At 39.2% G+C, this 6,273-nt stretch overlaps 1 non-coding gene across 1 annotated transcript; it reads left to right on the forward strand.

Moving 5' to 3' along the window:
* Positions 1-2,805: 2,805 nt before the first annotated feature.
* Positions 2,806-2,911, forward strand: LOC115069568. The gene has a single exon (XR_003848820.1). It is a non-coding gene; the product is annotated as a U6 spliceosomal RNA (small nuclear RNA).
* The last annotated feature ends 3,362 nt before the right edge of the window (positions 2,912-6,273 follow it).

A 6,273-nucleotide genomic window follows, 5' to 3' on the forward strand; every position in this document is an offset into this window, starting at 1 on the left:
AAAGAAACAATGATGAAAATGAAGAGGCAATCCAGTGAGTGGGAGAAAATCTCCACCAGTTACACATTTGACAGAGAATTAATATCCAGAATATACAAAGAGCGCGTTAAAGAAAGAAACAAGAAAATAGATGACCCAGTAAAAACATGGGATATAGACATGAATGAAGAACTAAAAACAGCTAATAAACATCTTAGTATGTGCTCAACATTCTAAGCTATTAGAGAATTGCAGATCAAAACCACTTTAACACTCCATCTTACCTCAGTTAGACTGGCTAAGATCAAGAGAACAAAAGACGCCAAATTCAGGTGAGGATGTGAAGATCAGGGAAGGCTCATTCACGGCTGATGGGAATGCAGTTTGTGCAACCACTATAGAAATCAGTGTGGAGAGCTCTCCAATAACTAGAAATGAATCTACCATATGATTCTGTTATACCACTCTTTGGCATGTACCCAAAGGACTCATTTTTCTGTAGCGATACCTGTACATCCATGTTTGTTGCTGTGTTTTTAACAATAGCTAAGAAATAGAAATAACCTAAATGTCCCTCAACTGACAAATAGATAATGAAAATGTGGTTCATTTACAAACTACAGTTCTACTCAGCAGTAAGAAGTAGCACAGACTAAGAAAAGCAAGTGATACATGTTCTCCCTCTTTTGTGAGTTGTAGCACCCATCCATTATATGTGGTTATGTATCCTGTTGAGAGGGGAAGTGGGGAAAGTGGGAGTGTTTGGCTGAGAGGGAAGGAGGGAGGAACATGAAAGGGGGCCATGGTGTGTGTAGAGGAAGGAACTCAGGAGATGGGGTACAGTGGGAAGCAGGTGTAACTGGGGAGAGGGTGGGGATAATGGGGTAGCTTGGATTGGGGAGGGAGGAGGAAGGTCAAATGGGAGAAAAAAGAGTAGAGATGAATGGATTTTGGGGCGTTGAGGAACCCAGAGGGAAATGTGATGCCCAAGAAACCCCTGCAAAATGTACATACATTTTGAACGTTAGTGCATACGTATACCTGGGGGCTCTACGGCAGGGAGCACAGTGCCAGATAGGAGTGGTTGATGAGAGTGGTCTGAGACTCCCAAAATAACATAAGCTATTGCCAGAGCTCTAGATTATCTGCCAGAACTGGAAGACAAGACCCTACTGCTGGTACCAGGACATATTTCAGCACAGTACTTGAAGCAAGGGAGCAGGAAAGGACCTGGAAGCCTTCTCCCTGAAGTTCAGCTCCCATGGTTCTAGAGGATACTGTGCAAGATGCTAAGGGAATCAATCAATGGTCCAACCCAGTCCTAAAGTTTAATAACCATAATGATCAGCACAGCAAATTACCGCTATTGGTGCAGTAGTGGCACTGTTATCTGTGGAATAATCAACAACCGTCTAATTAGACTTAAAGCCCTTTCAATGGGAGTGAACTCATGGGTGGCACTGTAAACACAGCCAAATACAGATGGCTGGAGAGGTCAGAGATACTAGCGAAAACCCTGTCTCTCTCATATCTCTAAATGAATTTCTTAGTATATGCTAAATACCAATGCTTATATTTACAGACAAGCACACCATATACCACTCATCGAAGAAGCTTCTTTTTGAAATAGATGGAGATTACTGCAGAGTTGCACAGCTAGTCAGAAACAGAGACTATATGTCTCAGAGAGGCCCAGTACTAGGTGACACATCTACAGTTGAACCTCTAAAACTAAAGTTCATGGAACATAGGAGTAGAAAGAAAACTAATGCATTCCCCCAACTCTCATCAGTGAAGCTTCCTTATACAACAGAGTGTGATGCACACAGAAGGCCACAATTGCTAATTCTCACCTATCCAGCATCCTGTGGAAATGGAAAACTGAAACAGAAACTCGCTGGCCTTAGACATATAAAAACATCAAGTGTGAAAAAGGTCACATCAAGTCTCCAAAAAAGCTTGATCTTTATTATTAAAAAAATGAAAAAGCCTAATCTCTCTCTAGTTCAATAGAAGATGAGAGATTTCTAGACAGATCACAAATGTTAAGGAAATACTTTTAAAGTCAGGAATAGTCTTTTTGAAAGCAGTAAACTAAATGTAAGAAAATAAAATTATTTGTGACACTAAGGGTATGAATATGCGCTCAAAAAGTTTTACTGCTTGAACAACAGCATTAATAGTGACTTGAAAATAACAACAAATTTTAGGCTATGAGAAATGCCATAAATTATGAAGGTAATGATGCTAAAATTTAATCATTTAGAGGCTTGTGTAACATTTTCGTTTATTATGAATTCAAGTAATCTCAAATAAGATATTTAAATAGAATCTTAAACTATGGTCAAATAATAAAGTTATTATAATCATTGAGAAATTAATGCATAATTATTTACCAAAATCAAAATTCCTCTTCACAGTAGCTAACTTACTGTGGGTCTCAACTCTAATTCTACCTTTCGTATTCGTTTGATTCCCAACATTGTTCATTTGGGAAGGAAAGGGAATAGATGGTGAGACGGGGTGAAAGAATCCACACAAAGGTTAATTCATAAGTCTTCCAATGACCTGAAAATTAGCAATCATTTGATGATGATGATGCCAAACGTCACCTTCAATCCCAGTAGAGCCAGGCAGATCGCTGTGAGTCTATGAGATCAAGGTCAACCTGGACTACATAGTGAATTCCAGGCCAGCTGGGGCTATGGGGAGACCCTTTGTAAGAGGAGAGTGAGAGAGAGAAAAAGAGAGAGAGAGAGAGAGAGAGAGAGAGGAAAATGTGTTGATGCAACATGCAGAAAGAAGCATTGTAACACTAGAATTTGAGTGCTCACTTCGCAACACATACACTAAAATTGGAATGATATAGAGAAGATCAGTATGACCCCTGTGCAAGGATGACACATAAATTCGTGAAGCACTCCATATTTCAAAAAAAAGACTACAATTTGTTTCAATCTTAACATATTAAAGAAAAAACAGACGTGGAATGGATAGCCATCTATGACCCTCATCAAGTGCCACCTTAGAGTTTATGACCTCAAATCCATGTGGTATCACCCAGTTTATTTCATCAATGTTTTATTTGGGCATAGAGAGATGGTCAGTTGTTAACAGTACTCACTGCTCTTGGAGAAGATCTGAGTTTAGTTCTCAGCACCCATGTCAGATGACTCACACCTGTAACATCAGTTTCATGAAGATCTGATACCTCCAGCCTCTTTGGGCACCTACACTCATGTGCACATACCCACACACAAACACACACACGCACACACACACACACACACACACATACACATGCACACACACACACACACCAGCATGGGTGACTACTCATAAATCTGTATCCACAAAGATCCTCCAACTGGCAGGCAGCTCCACTGAGAAGAGCCTCCTCCTCCCCAAAAATTGTTTATTGTTTTTATAGCCTTGGCATGTAGTCTTGTGAATCTTGTAACTTTCTGAGTTTTCTGAGCCTCATAAATTTGATGGGATTTTTAAGCTTTGTAGATTCCTTTAGCTTCCTGAGTTTATGAACTTCTCTTTTCCCTGCAGGAGGGACTATTTCAACTGGGAAGAAATAGCAGCAAAACATGCCCTGAAGGAGCTTATCCAGGGAGTCAGCTGGAGCCCACATCTGCAAGTTTAACAAGTTCTCCAGGAGGTAGGGTTTCAATGGTTATCGGCCCTCAGTGTAAGACAGGGTACACTAGAGACTCAAGTGAAAACGCAGTTTCCATATTTCCAGTCCAGCATGATGGAGAAAATTACTTGCAACATTTTGCAATTTGAAGAAAACACTATTGATAACTTCAGAAGCTTCATAGAAGAGAAACAACAGTCCCCAAAAGTCTCTTTTTCCTTTTCTTGGAAGTGATAGGAGCTGCCCCAAGTGTGGGCAGACGTGTGGAATTAAGGTCTCATTAATAGACTGTACACAGTAGCTGAATGGACGGTTCCCCTTACTGCAGTACAAAAATGTCTACACTTCTGTATTCCCCCCTGCCTTCATCAGCCTTCATGATGATGATCAGAAAGCACTGAGCTGTTTTAAAGTTAAAAGAATTTCCCATCACCCTGTCCACAAATGACTGGTACTTGCTTTAAAAGGTTATTATCCCTAGAAATTCAGTGAAAAGAACCTCAACTTGTGTGTTAAATTCTTAAATTATATATTAAAGAATGATGTTAAAAGACTAGTGTCTTTATAAAATGCTTTGTAATACTTCCATGCAAATAATTTTATTGAATTGCTCTTCATGATCAAGCACAAAACTATTGCTTTTGAAAGTGTGGTGCTAATGTTGCTGTCAGGTTGGTCTCAAACTTGCTGTGTAGCCAAAGACAACCTTGAACACCTTGTCCCGCTGATTCTGCCTCCCAAGTGCTAATTCATGAAGAGCTCACGTTTATGTAGTGTTCAAGTCAGAGTAAACTGGAGCCAAAGTTTTAACACAGATGTACCTGTTATTTTTGATGAACTATGAATTCAGGAAATACTTGTTTTTGAATTTCATTTACACAGAAAGCTTAGTTATTTGTTGGAATCTTCTACCCAATTGTGAGGTCTCTGAGCATCTTATTTATATGAATAATCTCAGAAGGTTGTCTCTTTTAAATACAGGGAGATTAAAATGTAAGGACCAGGAAGGGGTCATCTCCAAGAAGACTGGCTAACAACCATGGTAATTAAGGACAATGTAAAACAGAGCCTTCATCTAGCCTTGAAACAAGAACAAATTAACTAGAACACTAACTTATGTGTTTCCTGGTCAAGAAAGGAAATAAACTGAAGTCTAGTCTTTGGGTGAAATAAACCTGTTTCCTTTAATTGTTTATGTTTTGCAGGATTCTTTTTCTTTTTGGTTATATTTTTCTTAGAAATAAATCATGAAAATCATGACAATGAAATAAAGATCTCTATTTCAAGAAATGGTATAACCCCCGAGAAGTTCAGAGTCCAATCCCACTGCTCCTAACAGAGTCCTACTAGGAGGACATGAACGGACCCTTGGATCTAAGAAACCCTTGAGATTCTTGAGACCGAATAGAAAGCAGTGGCAAAAGGGTTCTCTTTCTCCAAGGACATCTTCTGAGCTTGAAATTCTAGGGCCCTGACGTGTACCGGGCCATTCTCTTCATGGCTTCACAAGCTGTATGTACAGAGAACAAACGAGAGCCACGAATGGCTGAGTTGTACAACACCCTTGAAAGAAAGTGAGCTAGAATAACATCAAAAGGGCATTTTAGCAGAAAAAGTGAGAACCCTGGGCCAGAGTGGAAGCGACAGTGAGGTGGCGGGTCTTCCTTCCTCATGACTCACACAGGAAATGGGAAGTGGGCATCTCACCTCTCACCTCGGAAGGCTGTTTTCTGAGGTACTGTGGAACTAGGTGATGGTGACTGGGCTGTCAACATGATGGAAGAGGAGTAATATGTTAATGAGGCATGAATGATAGAAATTTAATAATATTAAATTTTTCTAACATACTGAGGACTACCATTGTTCCACTGAAGTTAATTTGTGCATATTTAAGATACATGGCACAATGTTTTGGCAAAGTTTTATACATATACACAAGTTGCTTGCTATGTCCAAGCAAGTTAACCCCACAATCACACATAATTATCTTTCTTTATACTTTTTTTGCCCTTGCTATACAGTAAGAATGCCTATAATCTACTCTCTTTGCAAACAACCAGTATAATACATTATCAGTTATAGTCTTCATCTTGTATATAGCTACAACTTAGTTTTCTTTGACTTATATTTCCATAACTATCGCTGTCTGTCCTGGTTAGTCACTATTCTGCCATTTGATTCTATTTATCCGATTTCTAAAGATAAAGTACATATAGAGGAAATGATGGTGTATTCTAATTTCTATGTCTGTCTTATTTATCACAGCATGGTGTCCCTTAGTTTTATGGACAGTGTCTAAAAGCATGCATATGCATGTTTTATGATATAGCAATATTGAATAATATTCCATTGTATGAGTAAACAAGAATTCCTTTATCCTCACATTCATCAAACGACCCTTGGATGACTTCCACATCCAGCAACACTGGAGCAAACAAAGGAGTTGCCTTTACAAGTAAATAAAGACCTCTTCCATAAACACAAAATTCTGCTTGGAGTTGTACAATTCAACCGTGTTTTTTTTTAAAGTCATAGAGGAAATGTGATTTCCTGAGTGACTACAGTGGGAACCACAGGAATGCGCTGCTTGGCTCTTCTGCTGGGGGAGGGGGATGTCTCTCTTTGATCTACCACCAAGTTCATACTGA

This window comes from Nannospalax galili, unplaced genomic scaffold, assembly GCF_000622305.1.
Source record: "Nannospalax galili isolate Female #2095 unplaced genomic scaffold, S.galili_v1.0 scaffold252, whole genome shotgun sequence".
Lineage (NCBI taxonomy): Eukaryota > Metazoa > Chordata > Mammalia > Rodentia > Spalacidae > Nannospalax > Nannospalax galili.